Source organism: Cnephaeus nilssonii (genome assembly GCF_951640355.1).
Source record: "Cnephaeus nilssonii genome assembly, chromosome: 11".
NCBI classification, from domain to species: domain Eukaryota; kingdom Metazoa; phylum Chordata; class Mammalia; order Chiroptera; family Vespertilionidae; genus Cnephaeus; species Cnephaeus nilssonii.
The window spans coordinates 38,004,524-38,021,830 of record NC_137082.1 but is presented as its reverse complement, the minus strand read 5'-3'; the positions used below and the strand labels follow the sequence as shown (position 1 = coordinate 38,021,830).

General features: G+C 57.1%; 1 protein-coding gene across 1 annotated transcript in view; it reads right to left on the bottom strand.

Moving 5' to 3' along the window:
- Window positions 1–17,093, bottom strand: part of SRC (SRC proto-oncogene, non-receptor tyrosine kinase) — a 52,879-nt gene extending 35,786 nt beyond the window's left edge. Inside the window, exon 1 of the mRNA XM_079784789.1 lies at window positions 16,895–17,093. The gene's annotated coding sequence lies outside the window, so the exon portion shown is untranslated. The remainder of the gene's footprint in view (window positions 1–16,894) is intronic.
- Between the last annotated feature and the right edge of the window lie 214 nt (window positions 17,094–17,307).

Genomic DNA, 17,307 nt, shown 5'->3' with positions numbered 1-17,307 from the left:
CGCTCTCCAGTTCTCACCAGGACCCTGCTACACAGGGTCTTTCAGAGGAGGGGGCAGAAGGAGGCTCAGGGAAGTCAGGTGCCCTGGCCACCATCCAAGACAGCAGAGGGCCAGCTGGGAGCCCTGGCCCTCCTGGCCCTCCTGGCCCCAGACCACTATCAGCCTCTTACCAATGCCACTGGTCCCACTGGCTCTCGCTGGGTATCCTATCGCAGGAACAGTCCGTTTTCCCTTCGGGGAAATGGAGGCTGGAGCAGGGAGAGTGGCTGGCCCAAGGCCACAAAGCCCAAGAGGACCACTTACGGAGTGAATATGTGACCCCTCTAAACGCCCAAGGCTGGGTCCCCCACTGCCGCTCCATCCTTCCTCGCCACAGCCCTGTGGGGCAGGACCCGCCAGCACCGGCCCTGCCCACAGAGGACGAAGCTGGGCCGGAGCAGCATGGGAGAGGGCACACCAACGTGCCCGGTTCACAGATGGGGGCTGCATCCCTTCCCTGAGGACATGGGGGCTCCAGGAAGCTGCCCCAGTCAGGAAGTAGAGAGATAGAATGCCAACCCAGATCACAGTGATGCCAAAGCCATCCTCTCTCCACTGCATCTGAAAGGAGGCATGGGAAGGGCAGCCCGGGAGGTGGGCACGGCATGTGCAAAGCCCCTCAGGTGGGAAAGTCCGAGGTGCAGGGAGTTATCAGTTGAGAGATCTGGCCGAGTGGGCCCCAGCCTCACTGGGTCACGGCTGGCCTTTGGACAGGCGTGAAGAGAACTCGGAGGGGCGTGCCCAGGCCCAGGTCACACAGCAAGGCGGAGGCCAGCCCTCGAATGAGGGTGTGGGCCCTGGGACTAAAGATAAGATTCCTGGAGCACCAGACCCAAGAGTGCTGGCTGAGGTGAAGCTGGAAAAGGAGAAGCTGGCTCCAAACCCACAGACCAGGCAGGTACCAGGGACCGGCCAGGTACCCACTGGCCTGACCTGATGAGGGCTGCCCAGCACAGGGCTGAGCGGAAGGCCTCCATCAGAACCGCTGTGTGACCTTGGGCAAGTCATGCCTCCCCTCGGGCCTCAGCACCTGCACCTGGACAGAGGCCCTGGCGTGCCCAGGACTCTTTTTTTTTTTTTTTAAATATATTTTATTGATTTTTTACAGAGTGGAAGAGAGAGGGATAGAGAGTTAGAAACATCGATGATAGAGAAACATCAATCAGCTGCCTCCTGCACACTCCCTACTGGGGATGTGCCCGCAACCAAGGTACATGCCCTTGACCGGAATCGAACCTGGGACCCTTGAGTCGGCAGGCCGACGCTCTATCCACTGAGCCAAACCGGTTCTGGCGTGCCCAGGACTCTTTAGCAGACCCCCAGTATCAGGGGGTGAGCACAGGGAACACTGAGGTGACGTTATGTTCTCTACCAACCACTCCAAGGTCATCTCTCCCGGGGCCTCCCAGCTGCCGCACCCCCACTAGCTGTTGGCTGATAGGCCTTGGGGGGACAGTCACCAGCTGGCCCCTGCCCACGGTGCCCGCTATTTCCTGCCAGCAGCTCTGACTGCTTCTCTGCTCTGAGAACACACAGTGCCCCCCCCCCCCCCGACCCCCCACGCGCACACAGTAACTCCCTTCAGGGAGACTGGTGGGCAGGAGCACCTGGTGGCCAGGCCCCGCACAGTCAGCCTGAGCTAACCCCCTCCCCCGACTCTCAAAGCCCAAAGGTGGCCTGCCCAGGATGTGTGCCCTTGGGAAGGTCCAAACCTCCCCATCTGTGGTCAGCAAGATGGCCAAAACCCGTAAAGCCCACAAGGTTACGGCTAAGGATGGAGGAGGGCCTGCTGCATGCTCTCTCCTTACCCCTGGACCTTCCCTTCAACTCATAATTACCCTCTCGCTTCCAGATCTTCGCACATGCTAATTGCTCCCTGAAGCTTCACCATCCACCTCCTCTGCCCCCACATGAACTCCAGTGTCCCTATTATCTGACCACAGGCAACACCTGACCTCACCTGGCCCCTCTTTTTCTGGGCTCACATAGCTCCCATAACATGGGGATTAAGAGCCAGACTGCCTAGGTTCAAAACTCACCTCTGGCTCTTTCTAGCTGTGTGACCTTGGGAAAGTTACTCCACCACTCTGTGCCTCCGTTTCCTCACCCATAAAATAGGGACAGAAATAATAAGCTACCTCCAAGGATTGTTGTGAGAATTAAATGAATTCCTATTCATGAACTACTTTGAGCCCAGACCTAAACAAATGTCCCGTCAGTGTGTGTCATCGATCCATAACAGCAGCAGCTGGTACTTGCTGAATACCTACGATATGCGAGGCCCAGTGCTCAGCATCTCACCTGGATTCTCTCACAGGAGCCTGGGAGGAGGGGCCGCTGTGAAGCTCACTTTATGGTAAAGAGAGGGAGGCCCAGACGCATCAAAAAATACATGTGGGAGAAGGGGATTTTTGGTGCCGTTAAGGAATTACCGCTCATTTCTTTTAGAGGGATTATGGTTTTGTGGCTACTTTTTTAACATGAGTCCTTCTCTCTCAGACAGACATATTGAAAGATTTACACATGAAATATGACATGTGGGATTTGCTTTCAATGGCACAGGATGGGGATGCGACAGATGGGTGTGGAGGGGGCAGGACAGGCCGTGGGTTGATGGTGTTTGGGGCTCAGTGATGGGCTTCTGGGGGTTCATTATACTAATATGCCTACATAATAGAGTTTTAAAGAGAAGATTAAATGAAATAACAAAAAAACAATGTTTAGCCCCTCTCCCCCTTCCACCAACTGCCCCCAGCCTGGGCAAACGATTATCGCCCCCTCCCCTCGCTGGACTAACGCAGTAATCCACCTGCCTCCGCCCTCACCCCCCACCCCACCCCACGGTCTGTTCTCCACACAGCAGCCAGATGCACTCAGAACCATCCCATGGCCCTCATTTCCCTCGGAGTTAAAAGCCAGCATTATGGTTAAAAGCCAGCATGACAATGGTCCAGAGACCCTCCTTCATTGGTCCCTGGATCAGTTTACCCTTTTCTTCTTCCATTCTGCCCCTCACTCATTGTGTTCTCCTCCCCTCCTTGCTGTTCCTCCTACACTCCCCTACCTTAGGGTCTCGGCACTGGCTGTTCCCTCTACCTGCATTCGATACCCCCAGGGAGCAACAAGACTCGCCTCCCATGCTTGGATGTGAGCTTCTGGGAGAGGTCTTCCTTCCCAGGGCCCCATCTAACCACAACCCATTCCTCACGCCCCGCCAGCATTCCAGCCCCTGCGCAGTTTCCCTTTGACCCACAGCACGTGTCACTCTTACAAACTGTGTGCGTATTTCCCTCCTTTGTTGTGCTTTTGTCTCCTCACCTAGAATGTCAGCTCTGCGAGAGCAGGGGTTTTGTCTGGTTGGTTCTTTGCCTCTAGAACATTGTCTGGCACATGGTAGTGCTCAGTAAATATTTATGGAAGGGGGGGTGGAAATGGAGTGATGGAGGGAAGGACGGAGGGGTGGATGAATGGATCCTACCCAGGACCCCACAAGATGAATAGGTATAGGCCTCTGCCCTGGGTCTGTCCGGCCCCACCACAGCCTATGCCCCGACCACTGTACTCTCCCGCCACTGCCTGGCACATCCAGGTGGCAGGGCCTCTGATCACCCTGACATACAGAGCAACGTGCAGAGCAATGTGCAAGTCTGAGACAACTTCAGACCCAGAGCCCCGCCTGGCAGGAGCTTGGACGTGGACCAGGTACCAGAGGATGTTTGCTGAATGAGCAAGGAGTGAATGACGAGTGAGCCGGGGGCTGTCTGTGGGCCAGGGCAGCCAGAACGTGTCTGGTCCCATATTCTTGCTGCAAACACGCTAGGGGCTGACAGGCCTCAAACCGGCTCCGCCAGTGTGGCTGGGGCGGGGCGGGGCCCTGCAGGCTCAAGCTGGCCCTGGCAGAGCGGTGGAGGGGGCTGCCGGAGAAGAGACCCGCAGCCGGGGGAGAGCAGAGGCTAAGCGAGTAGACCGCGGCGCTCCCACCAATCTCAGTCCTGCAGAGAGGGGACCGGTCCAGGCCCTGAAAGTTCTTAGGTTTCTTCCTGGGCGGGAGGGGCCCCCTTTCCAGCCCCGGGCCCTGCCTGACTTGCCCTGTGGAGGGCCGCATCCCTTCCCGCCAGGGCCCAGCCAGCCTGGAAACCTTAGAGAGAAGGGCACGGCCCGGAAGTGGCGGCACTGGCGCAAGACAAAGCAGCAGGAGATGCGCGTAAAGCCCTGCTCTGTGCCAAGCTATGGCGTAGCATGAGCCAACCCCGTGACCTTTTGCACTCCGTGGAAAGTGGTGCTGGGCATGGGTTCCAGGTCCTTCAATGCCAAGGTGCTGAGGTACCGAGAAGAGGCCCCTCAGCAACTCCGGCCCTACCCCAAAGCCCAGCTCTAGGGGTGGACATGGCCAGAGCCCAGACTCGCACACATGTCCTTACTCCCCACAGAAACAACACTACCTGCTGATCACTAAACAAAAACACCTGCTGATACTGAGCGCTTACTGTATTGTATGCCTGGCATCAGGCTCGGCGCTTTACATGCACTGTTTCATCTGGTACTCCTTACAGCACTGTGAGGTAGGGACCTCAGTTTTGTCATCTGTGAAATGGGTGGGATCCTGCCAGTTTGGGCTAAGGTATAGCAGCAGGAGGACTCAGTCCAGCCCTCAGGACAAAGTGAGGGCCTATGTGCCTCCAGATACATTAGGAAGAAGGGGAGCGAACACGAACCTGAACCCCATGATCTCAGCCCCTCATGATCAGCAGCCTAAGAGAGGAAGAATGATTCCTCCTGTCCCCCATGTAACCCAGTCCCAAGCCCTGTCAGTCCCACCTCCAAACACATCCTGAGTCCCCCTCCTTCCCTCCGCCCAGCCTCTTCCCAAAGGTTGGCCAATCGGGGGCAGAAAACCTTTCTCAAGTGTCAATCTGAACCAGTAACTTTTGCTTATTAGGCTCACAGCCCCTGAACTCAAAGACCGAGAACCAAGTCCTCTCAGGGGCCTCCGACCCTTACAGTGGACTCAACCAGCCCACGCCCTTCATTCATTCCGCTTCCACACTGGCCGCGTCCCCTTTCCCTAAGAATCCAGTACACCCCTGCCTCGGGCCCTCTGTCCTTCCTCCACGCAGAGCGCACTTCCCCGAGATACTCACGCCTAATTCCCTCACTTCCTTCAGGAGCTTCACTGAAATGACACCTACTCAGCGAGGCCTTCCCTGACCACCTGTTCAAATGGCAACACACCCAGACAGCCTGCTCTCTGCGTCTCAATGTAAAAACTACCTCCTCACAGAAGTCCTTTCTGACCTCCCCCAGCCCAAGTGAGAGCCTTCAACTTCTCCTTCCTGGCCCAGCCCACAGTTCTAACACATAACTCACTGTATGAGTACATGTCTGATGAGGACAGGGGACACTTCTGTCACACTCACAGCTGAACACTGTGTAGTGGGTGTAAGATTCAGAACAGTTAGCAGCTGGGATGATTGGGCACCATCTGGTCAGAGCAGACACTGGCCCAAAGCACAGCGCCTAGCGTGGAGTGGGCACTTGGTAATTAATGAATGAGTGAACACATGGATGGATGGATGGATGGATGGATGGATGGATGGATGGATGGATGGAAGGATGGATGGAAGGAAGGAAGGAAGGATGGATGGATGGATGGATGGATGGATGGATGGATGGATGGAAGGAAGGAAGGAAGGATGGATGGATGGATGGATGGATGGATGGAAGGAAGGAAGGAAGGAAGGAAGGAAGGAAGGAAGGAAGGAAGGAAGGATGGATGGATGGATGGATGGATGGATGGATGGAAGGAAGGATGGATGGATGGATGGATGGATGGATGGATGGGTGGATGGATGGGTAAGTGAACAGGGCGCACACACAGTGGGCCTGAGATTTGTCAGAGATGCCTGTGGCCCCGAGAAGGTGGCCCAAGAGGGGAACGGCTTTCCCACGTTCACCAGCCAGGCTCTGGCCTCAGCAGCAGCTGCAGCCAGCCTGGCCACTCCTCCTGCACAACCCAACTTTCATTTCCCATCCTCTCAGTCTGAGGAAACTCCTTCCCCCTCGGGAACTGGGTGAGGAGGAGGGGCAGGTGGCCCTTCAGTCCCCAAAGAGCGGGGGCTCCCAGGCTCCATCTGTCGCACCACAAAGGGGCTTTGTCCTCAGTGCTGAGAGCCTGGGGCAGACCGGAAGTCGCCCTCAGCTGCCCAGCAAGTCCCAGAACCCCCAGTAAGCTTGGACCGACAGCTCCAAAGCCCCATCGCAGGAGCTGGCACGGTGCTGGGCACAGCCCTCTAAAATCTCACTAATGCTCTCTAGGAGGGGGGCGGGAGGCCCTGGGATGACCCCCATTTCTGTAGACGGGGGAACCAAGGCTCAGAAAGGCCAAAGTTACTTGGCCAAGATCTCCCAGCCAGCAAAGACCAAAGCTTCAGGCCCATCTGGCACCAGAGTTGTCAGCTACAGCTCTCAACACACCCTGTCTGGAGTAGGGACCCTCTGGGCTCAAGAGGGTGGAGGGGCCTTTCTGGAAGCACAGGTGGGCGACCATGCCGAGCCCTTCCCCCAACAGGGAGACCTTTGCTCTGCGGAGGTTACCTATGGGAGGGAGGCTGGTCCCTGCACCCAGAGCTCTTGCCACACACCCAGCCGATATCCCAGGCACTTCTGGAATCTGCCGGCCAGGCCCCAACAAGTCCCCGCCACTTCCTGCCAGTCAGGGCACCTGCAGGGAAAGGACGTAAGGGCAGGCAGGCCAGAGGGTAGAGGCCCCCCACCCCTCACCCCGCTGTTCCCCTTTCAACCCAGACCTACCAACTGCCTGGCCAGCCAGCACCCACCTTCTTTCCAGGCTCATCTGCTCTCGGTGCAGCCCCCAGGGCCACCTCACCAAAGCCACCTCACCTGAGCCAGGCACTACCCACAGTGCTGGGTAAGTCAGTCCTACAGCAGCCTCTCCTCACTGCCCCCGGACAGCATGCAGACGTCCCCAGCACGGATTGGCACTAGCCACCTCTCAGGTTAGATCTCCTCCGCTCCTCTGAGCTCCCACAAGAGGAACCGCTCCTGCAGGACCTTCAGGCCCTTGCTCAAGCCCCACCTCGCCGCCGCAGAGAATCATCCCAACCTTCCAGGTATGTCACATGCACCACTTCTTCCAGGAAGTCTTCCCTGACTCACTCCCTCCAAAGCCCCAGACCAGCCTCAACCTTCTGCCCCAAGTGGGGGTTCTTGATCCCCATCTGGAACCCCAGCCTCTGGTGGGCTGCCTTCACCTGACAACAGTGATTGAGCACCTGAGCCCAGTCTGACCCTTCTCTGTCCTCTCTTCACACCTTCAGCAGGAGGCCTGCCCTGCTCCTAGCAGCCCCAGGCCTGATCAACCTACTCATCCTCTAATGGCCTTGTACACGACCTGCAGCTCCCTACCTCCCCAGGCTATGTCTGCACACACCAACTATTTCCCACCTCCAGATCTTTGCCCCTGCTGCCTTCTCCCCAGCAAGCCCTCAGCCTTCTTTTTTCCTCCCGAGTTCCTGCTTACCATTCAGCCTCAGGCCAGGGATCACCTCCTCCGGGAAGCCCTTCTGGCATTGGTAATGGACTGCCACAGCTCCCACGGCACCTCCCCCACGGCAGGGCAATGAGCAGGGTCTGTGTCTGGCTCCCCCACCGTGCAGGCTGCTCCCAAAGTGTACATTTGGGGTCCCCAGCACCCAGCACAAGGACCAGACATCACCAGCAGGTAATCGAGAGTCCAGCTGCCGACTCCCTACCCAGAAAACCCAGGGGCAGAGGGCAGGAGCAACTGCCCGTGGCAGTGCTGAGTCCCATTTTGCCCGCAGTCCACGGACCTCAGGTGTAGGCAGAGGGGGGCCTCTGCAAATGGCCAACTGGTAACCAAACCCACGTTGTTTCTAAAACTAGGGCGCAGGAGAGAAACGGGAACAGCAGAATTGTCCCCAAATAGAACTGCGGCTCATCTGGTTCCAGGGCCTTCGGGAACACCTGGCAGGGGTGGGGGTGGGGAGGGCAGTTGGCCGCTCCCAAGGATCGAAAGGAAATCTAAAGATTGAAAAGCAGAGAAGTCAACCTCATCGCCATCGGCAGTGATACCCCAACCACGTCCCACAGGGCCAATCCAAATCCTGGAAGGGAGGGTCCTCTCCCACTTACCCCACCTAGCTACGGGGTGCTCCCTAAACTGGCCCCCTCAGAGCCTTCGCTTGCATGGATCCTTTGCCTGGAATGTTGTTCCCCTCCTGCCAATCAGAATCCTGCCATCTTTTTGCCCTTGACCACTGACTGGGCACTTTCTGTAAGCCTGGCATGGGCAGGCATGTGAGCAGAACGAGATTATCAAGTCTTCTCAGCATGCCTATGAGGAAAAGACTCCTGCACCCATCTCATAGATGAGTAAACTGAGGCTCAAAAAGAGAAGCCATTTGCCCAAAGGACACAGCCGAGGAGGCAGGTGGGCCAGGTGATATGGTGGGTCCTCGGTGCCAGCAGTCACAGCGCACCCAGAAGGCCTGGTGGGGCCTGGAGCAGCCTCCTACTCAGGCCCAGCCTTGGGGACTTGGCACATTTCAGGGGCAAAGTATACAGGGCACAATCCCACCTGCCTAGGCAGAATTAACTCCCCCCTAGTTGGCTAGCTGCTGAGTGAGGAGGCACGTTGGTACAATGTGATGAGACTGTCTCCTTCACAATATGCACAGACCCATTGCACAGATAAGAAAACTGAGTCCTGGAAGGGGACAGTTTCCCCATCTGGAAAGTGGGATGTGCCCCAGGAACCTCTGGCTGTGACACCCTACTGTGGCCTGGTGGACCCTATTTCCTTTCTCTGAGTTTCGGTTTTCCCATCTAGAGAATAGGGCTGTCATTCCGTTCCTCTTCAGGTTGATGCAAATTATAATAAAATAACAACGAACATTTATTGAGAGCTTACTATGTGCTGGTATTGCCGAGCACGTCTTGCACAATAACTCACTTGATTCTTCGAACAAGCCCAGGATGTGGAGACTGCCATTTGACCCGTTTTTCAGATGGGAAAATCGAGGCACAGAAAGGTGAACTGATTCACTGAGCCACACAGCTAGTGGGTGACAGCCGTTAGAAGTAAAGGAGAAGACCCTGGGCTAGGAGCCGGAGTGCTTACCGAAGAGGCGCCTGGCCTTCACCCTGCCCTGAGAGAAACGCGGGAGGGGCTGGGGAAGTGTCAGGGGTCAGGCAGGGGGAACAGAAGGACTTGGCCTGGAGGATGGGGCAGGCCTGCGGTGCTCAGAAGGCCCTGGGTCCAAATCCAGGCGCTGGATGACCTTGGGCAAGTCCCTTTGCTTCTCTGAGCCTGTTTCCTCTTCGGTGAAATGGAGCCAGAAGTGCTGCCTCTCAGGGATGCTGTGAGGATCAGACAAGCGTTCACCGGTGCCGAAGGAATGAATGACTATTAAAGGAACCCAGGGCTGGTCCATGCGGCTCACTGTTCCTTCAAGATCCTGGTTGTATCTGATTCTGCACTCGGAAGTGGTGGGAATGCGGAGACAGCCTGCCTCTTTAATTCCTAAAAGGAACCCTCCCAGCTCTGCCAGCCTTCCAGGCTGTGTGACTTCAGGCAAGTCAGTTCACCTCTCTGAACCTGCAGATGCTCCTTTTGACAATAAGTTGAGGCTTCAAGGGACTATGAGAGAGGGGGCCCATGGGGATGGGGAGAGGGGGGCAGGTTCAGTTCCATCTGTCCAAGCACAGAGAATACCTGGCATGACCCAGAAATGGGGCCTCAGTTTCCCCATCTGCCAAAAGAAGATTATTACGACGGGCCTGCTTCCCTCCCAGCCCTGCTTGGGGATCCTCAGAGGTGATGGTGGAAAGTGCTTCACCCTTCAGAATGATGATTATCACCGCTCTCCCATGGCAGCAAAAAGAATTCTATGGCTGCCCAGCCGGCGTGGTTCAGTGGTTGAGCGTCGATCTATGAACCAGACGGTCACGGTTCGATTCTGGGTCAGGGCATATGCCTGGGTTGCAGGCTCGATCCCCAGTGTGGAGCATGCAGGAGGCAGCTGATCAATGATTCTCTCATCATTGATATTTCTCTCTCTCTCCCCCTTCCTCTCTGAAATCAATAAAAAATATATATTTAAAAAAAAAAAAAAGAATCCTATGGCTTGCCCAGCCAGAGTGGCTCAGTTGGTCAAGCATTGTCCTGTGCACTGCAAGGTTGCAGGTTCGATTCCTTGTCAGGGCACATAGGAAAGGCAACCAATTGACGTTATTCATTATTGTTTCTCTCTTTTTCTCTCCACCCCCACCTACCCCCACCTCTCTCTAAGCTTGCCCTCGGGTGAAGATTAAACAATAAAAAGAATCCTATGGCTTGCCATCTAAGGCAGAACATGTCAGAGCCATGAGGGAGGGCAGAGGAGGGAAGAATGGGCTCCGGTTGGGGCAGAGGATAGTCAGGAAAAGCTTTCGGGAGACAGAGGCAGCTTAGCCACTAGAAGGGTATTGAGAGGCAGGGCACAGAGGCTGTGGGACCCCCAGAGGCAAAGGCGTGGAAGCTAGACATCCCAGGGCAAGCAGGAAGACAGCCAGTGGTTCAGAAAGGCTAAAGGGTCACCTGAGTGGGAGGGGAATGTGGGAGATGATGGGGGGATAAGGGAGAGGGCAGAGCTCTGGCCCAGACCAGCAGCACCTACAGGAGCCCGTGCTATGGAGCCTGGGTCCATCCTGGCCTCTCTTAGCCTCAGCTGCCTCCCAGGCCAAGTGGGCAAAGATACAAAGTACCCAGTGCTTAACCAGCGGCCACCTTTGGAGAGACGGATGCACTCAGGGGGGTGGGGGGGGGTGGGGGGGGGAGTACTGAATGTCAGGGATGAGGGCACAGAGAGGCCTTGACGAGTTACAAGTGGGCAAGGGTTGAGGCGGGAGCTGGGCTCAGACAGGCTGGTTAGAGCTGGTGACTTCCAATCTATCCAGCCACCAAACTTGTCTGTCTCTAGTTAACCTTTCCTCAGCCCCACCCCATAGGTCAAGGCCACCATGGTCAGAGGTGTGTCCAGGCTCACTCCTTGGAATCAATTGGCCTGCAGAGGCCCAGCAATCCCACCTTGCCAGGGACCTACCTTCATAATCACAGGCACTCAGAAATATTCAGCATGTCCTGTGTACAGGCCCTGCACACATTAGCTCACCTGATGCTCACATCACCTTGTCAAAGCTGGTACTGGTACTGTCACCCCACTTCACAGACAGGGAGACTAAAGCTCAGAGCCATCATTTTCCCACAATCACACACAGCGAACAAGTGGCAGAGCCAGGATTCGAGCCCAGATCCAACCAGCTCCAAAGGCCTTGCTAACATCCACTGAGCACCCTGATATGCCAGTCCTGAGGCCTGAGAGTTCTCTGCAAGATCAGAGTTCTCCAGACCCAAGTGGAGATCCATCAGTCAGAGCTGGCAGTCCAGAGTCACGATACCTCAGCAGCACACTCAGCCTTGCCTAGGGAAAGATTCCAGCCACGCAGGTGCACACGCAGTGGGACTCGGGTGTCGAAAACCACCCAGAAGCCAGAAGTCTGGGCTCACACTTCACTGTGCTGGGCGACCATGGCCCCAGCCCTTGGCCTTTCTGGGCCTCAGTCTCCTCTGCGATGTAATAGGAACAAAAGTTCTACCCAGCCCATGATGGGGCAAGGGATGGAATGGGTCACCTGCTATGACCTGGGTGGGAAGAGCACAATGCAAAGACATTGACCTCGAACAGAGTAAAAGTCAAGGCCACAAACCTGGACAAAGCAGCCCAGGAGAAGGTAATCGACCCTTAACGGGGAGGCCGAACTTCCCAACACCACCCAACCCCAACTTCCCTCCCCCAGCACTGGAAGCTTGAGGGTTCAAAGGACCCATCCCAGAGTGTCTTAACAGCCCCACGGTGGGCATCAAAGAAGAGGACTCTGCTAGGCCCACCCTGTGGGGTACGATCCCCACCACAGAGCCTCAGTGAGGGAAGAGCCCTCGCCGCACAGATGAGGAAACTGAGGACCAGAGCAGGAAGGGAGCTGGCCAAGGTCATCCAGTTCTCCTTCCCTCTGGCTTCCCATTTCATTCTAGAATGTCTCTGGGTAGTTCCAGGGGGAGGGGAGGGGTTGGGGCCCAGTGGTAGGGAAGTCACTCGCTCCCCACAGCAAGGAGGAGGGAAATGGCGGTGTTGGCTTCCAGTTCTAGGATCCTCTCTGATCACTGACCCCCTTGACTCAGCCCCACCCAGGCTGTGGGAAGGGGCAGGCTGGCTGGGTAGGGAGAGCCCTGGATCAAAAGACAAAAGATGTGCATTTTTCTCCCAGCTTGGATAATACGTCCTGGGTCTTTCTGGCCTCATTTCCCCCATCTGTGAAGAGAAGGTCAGAATAAATCAGGAATAACAAACTCGTGGCACACATAGGATGTTCTTTAATCCTCTGCCCATGGCAGACATTACTAATCTATCGCAGTGCTCTTTCCCATGAAGCCAAGACTGAGCCTCAGAATGCTTCTCAACATAGCAGTCCAGGTCTGGAGAATTACCCAAGACTGGATACTATCTGAGCCCCCCTGAGGGAGGAGAAGGGAAAAAGAAAGACTTAGCATTTCCTGAGTATCCAAGAGAGTCAAGCCACGAGCTGGTTTAATCTTCACAAGGGAGAGGTGCCGAGGCTGAGGCTCAGCAAGGCTACATGACTTGCCTTTGGACACAGGGGAGGTATCTACTGGACCACCCTCCCCCAGAACAGTGACACAGAGCCAGCCATCAGCCACCAAGTAAGCCCCTAAGGTACAGCCTCACTCCATTCTCCTCTGGGCCCTACTAAGTGCAAGGCTCATGCCCATTCTACAGGTTCAGAAACTGAGTCACAGGAAGGGGTGCCAGCTGCCAGAGGAAGAAGGACTGGAGCCCGTGTCTGGTTCTTCCCCACTCCTATTTATCAAGTTAATGCATTAAGTGCATTGTGTCAGTCCTCTCAGGACCTCGTGGGAGCCATGACTCATATTATCCCACTTCAGAGATGAGGAAACTGAGGTGCCCCAAAGGAAGTGCCTCCCCCAGGGGTTCAAGTGGAAACCAGACAGTTTACCAGGGAGATAAGGGGGTGGGGACGGTGGAAGGGAAGTAAAGGGCTATGGGAACCCAAAGGGAGATAGAGGTGTGGGGGATCACATGACAGAGGCAGGAAATGAGGCTCTAGTGGAAAGGCCCAAAGCAGCGGGCAGAGGTCCTTTGAAGTGGCTCTAAGGCCCACAATGACATGGGAGGCTCCTGGCAGCTCCCAGCACTGGACCAGGCGTCCAGAGCCCTACAGCCTTGGCTCAGCCCTGTCACTTGTCAACTGGGAGACCCTCGTCACGGTCTAGTCAAGAGGCTTCTTCTCTCTGGGTCTTAGTATGTTCATCTGGAAAATGAACCACCCTCACCTCAGGCAGGCTTTCAAGAAGCTGGGGTGAGCTGGACCCTCCTTCCCAGGGTCAGCCTCCTCACACAGAGAGGTCAGGGCAGAGCTAAAAAGTCACCCAGAACATGGTGGCCCTGGCTGCCAACATCCCTTCCTGGGACAGTCCTGCCCAGACCAGCACCTTCAGACTCAGTGAGATCATCCACTCAAAGCCTTCACCACACAGCTGGCGAGGCGAGACCCACTGGGCCAACCGACCTGCCCAATGTAATGCCAAACAAGTGCCTCCCGATGCCAGGCACTGGGCATGCAGCCCTCCTTCAACCCTTGCCTAATAGGGAGGTAGTTATTGTCCTCATTTTCAAGACAAGGAAACTAAGTCTCAGATACAATGAATGACCCAAAGTCACACAAGTGAAGACGGTCAGACCTGTCTGACTCCTGAGCCCTTACCCTACCTTTGGTCTCCAGCTGACCCCTCGCTGTTCCCCACCTCACGCCCAGCCTCCAGCTACCCTGCATTGCACTTCCCCAACCCATAGCTCTCACTCTGCCTTCCCGCTAGTGAACTCCTACTCCACTTCCAAAGCCCAGCCTCAAACGCCTCATATTCTTGACCTGATCTAGGCCTCCACGGAATACCTGAAGTCCATCCCACAGATCTAGTTCTACCAGATGCCTTGGCCAGCTCTGTACCCCTGGCCTTCAGCATGGAGCTGTTCACACAGGGGACACCCATCAGCTCCCCGTGTGAAATGAAGGCCAAACTACTCCTCAAGGCCCACATGGTGCAGCCCTGCGGCTAACACCCCTCGTTTCACCTGTCACCCAATCCTCTTAATTCTCTGTGCTCCAGACTCACCGGCTTTCCCATTGTTTCTCCACAACAGCGCATACTCCTCCACCACAGGGCCTTTGCACGTGTAGTTTCCTCTGACAAGCCCTTCCCCTAGCTCCAGGCCTGACCAGCTCCTCCGCGCTTCCTTCAAGATTCCTCTGTATCCCACACCTCTTTCTCTGAGCCCTTATCACATCTGTGATTACATATTCATTCATTTGGCAACTTGTTTGCTATTTGGCTCACCCTCTAGACCCAAATTTCTGGGAGGCCAGGGATCTCTTCACAATTCCCCAGCAAGAACCCACCCCGGCCAACTCCTCCCCACAAGTATCAGAAGCAAAGAAAGAGCACCCTGTCCCCTTGTTACGTGAACTGCTGCTCCTCTCAGCACCACCTCCTGGAAGCCTCCCACTGCTAACCCCCTCACCACACCGCTCGGCCTGAGTTCAAAGCTCCTAGTACATAGTCGGTGCTCCATGGTCATGGATGCCTGTATCAAGGTGGGTTTGGGGAAAAACAGGGTCCACCGAGGACCAGGGGGGTGAGAGGGTGTCTGTCAGCAGGTCCCTGAGCCATCTCCTGCCCCGTTCCCAGGGCACAATCAGGGAAGGAGCAAAAGCAGGAACTGGCTGTGATCATTCAAGCTCCAGGAAGAGGCTAAGGGAGAGGAGGAGACAGCTAGGGGGAGAGGTGGCAGAGGAGGGCCTTCCTGGGAGAGGTGGGCCTTAAGCTAAGCCTTAAAGAGCAAGAGCAGATAAGCAGCTCAGAGGACAGGGCAGCCCAGGCAGGGACAACTTTAGGAGCAAAGGCCCCGGGGCCACACAGGAGGACCTGGCCAGGCAGTCAGCTGAGAGAGGTGACACACCATAAACCACTTCCCTGGGTGGAAAGACCACATCACCAAGACACACACACATCACCAAACAGCCTCGTGTCTTCCATGCAATCACCCGTCAGTACAGTCTTTTCCCACAATGCCATGTGCCTGGTCACACACTGGGCAACTCCTGCTCCCCCAACACTGGAGGGGTGCGAGGGCAGCTGGACTGGGGTCCCTGAGGTCTAGGTTCTAATTCCAGTGTCAAACTGCGTGACCCTGGTCAAGTCACTTCCCCTCTCTACACCTCAGTTTCTCCATCAGCAAAATGAGGATAAAGTGGAGTCCCTGCCTCGCAGGAGGTGCTCAGTAGCTGTTCGCAGCTATCATTCTCATTGGCCCATTTCAAAACTGAGGCCAGAGGGAGCAGTGAGTTGCCTAAGGACACACAACGGCTGGGTGGCAGGGCTGTGCTGGGGCTGTTTCTCTCTCAGGGGGTTAGGAGGTGGCTTTTCCTCTCTGGAGACGAGTCCCACCAGGGCCTATGACCTCACCTCCCACCCAGTTTAGGAAATTCATCCAGTGAAGTGCTCATTTATTAAGCACCTACTCCATGCCAAGCCCCTACGTGCAGAAACACATAGATTCTTGCCCTAAGGATTCCCATTCCACATAAGGGAATTCAGAGGACAGTCCCTTGGCCCAGGTCACCCAGTGAGATGAGCAGCCCAGGAGTCCGGTCTCCCCAGCCAGGAGGCTGAGAAGAGGGTCAGCAGCAGGACCAGCCGGCCCATTCTTGAAAACAGCCTGATCTCCACTCACTGCAGCGCGGCCTGGACTCACCCCAGTTCACCCAGGGACCACGCTCCAATTGTACAGAATCCCTGAAGTTCAGAAAGCCTCAGCCGGGGCCCCACAGGCTCTGTCCACGCTCAAGCTGGCCGGAAAGCCCCAGAGAGGGAACTGATACCCCACAGGTGAGGTACTTACGTTCACCCCCATCGCCAGGCCCACTGGCCACTGATAAAGACCCTCCAGCTCAGAGAGGGAAGGCAGTTATCTGAGGATCCCCAGCAGGGACACCCACACCCAACCCCAGGCCAGGCAGGCAGGTGGACCCAGCCTGGCGGTGAAACCCCGAAACTTTTGTCAACTTCTGAGCAGGTAGGCCTCTGGGCCCAATCAGGGGTGAGTCTGGGGGCTGGGCACAGGAGGGCCCAAGCACAGTTTGGCCCGGTCCCTTCCAAGCCAGTGGCACCAGGCCCTGCCCAAAGCCCCACGAGGACAGAGGTTCTGGTGCCCAGCCTGGCGTCCCCAGCCCGGCGCCCCCAGGCCTGGGTGCTGCGGGACCCCTCCCCACCTCCCATCCCGGGCCGGGGCACCAGGCCCCGCTGCCGTGGCCAGAGGTGGCGCCGACTGGCTCAGATTTCAGATTTGGCCTAGACCCGGCCTGAAGGCTTGGGCCGGGCTGGCTATTCTCAAGGGGTTCTGAGGGGCAGGGTGAGGCGGAGGAGGTCCCTGCAGGGACAGGACCCCGAGCCCCCCGCCCAGCCCCCTCCCTCCGCGGCATCACAACAAAAGGCCGACCTGGGCAAAACCCTGTGCGCCCGCCCAGCGCTCCGAGACCGCGGTTCCGCCGGGGGTGGGGGTTGGAGGGGTGGACAGGAGCCCCCGCGGCCCGGCGATCCGACGCCAGGGTGGTCCCCGGGCGGGGGCTCCCCAACGCCGGCTGAGACAGGGGGCCCACGGAGGGGCGGGGGTGTGCTCACCTGGGCCGCGGACAGGCGGGCGCACCCGCAGGCAGACGCACGGGAGGGCGGACCGCCAGACGGCCAGGGGGTCGGGCAGACGGCGGCCAGGCCGCTCCGGCTCCCAGGCCGGAATGGATTCCGGGCCGGGAGAGACAGAGCGGGAGAGAAAGGGAGGAGGAGGAGGAGGCGGCGGCCCAGGGAGGGAGGGCAGAAGAGGGAGGGAGCGCACGAGCAGGGAGGAGGGGCCCGGCAGGCCTCCGGGAGGAGGAGGAAGGAGGAAGCGCGTGGGAAGGATTCCCCGCCGGTGACTCGAGAGAGACCCGTGCGCGGCCCCCAAGCACTCGAGCCAAGGAGGGGGGCGGGGGGTCCAGGCGCAACGCGGGGGGGTTGGGGGTCGGAGGCACGCGGCGCAGGAGACCCGCCCCCCACCC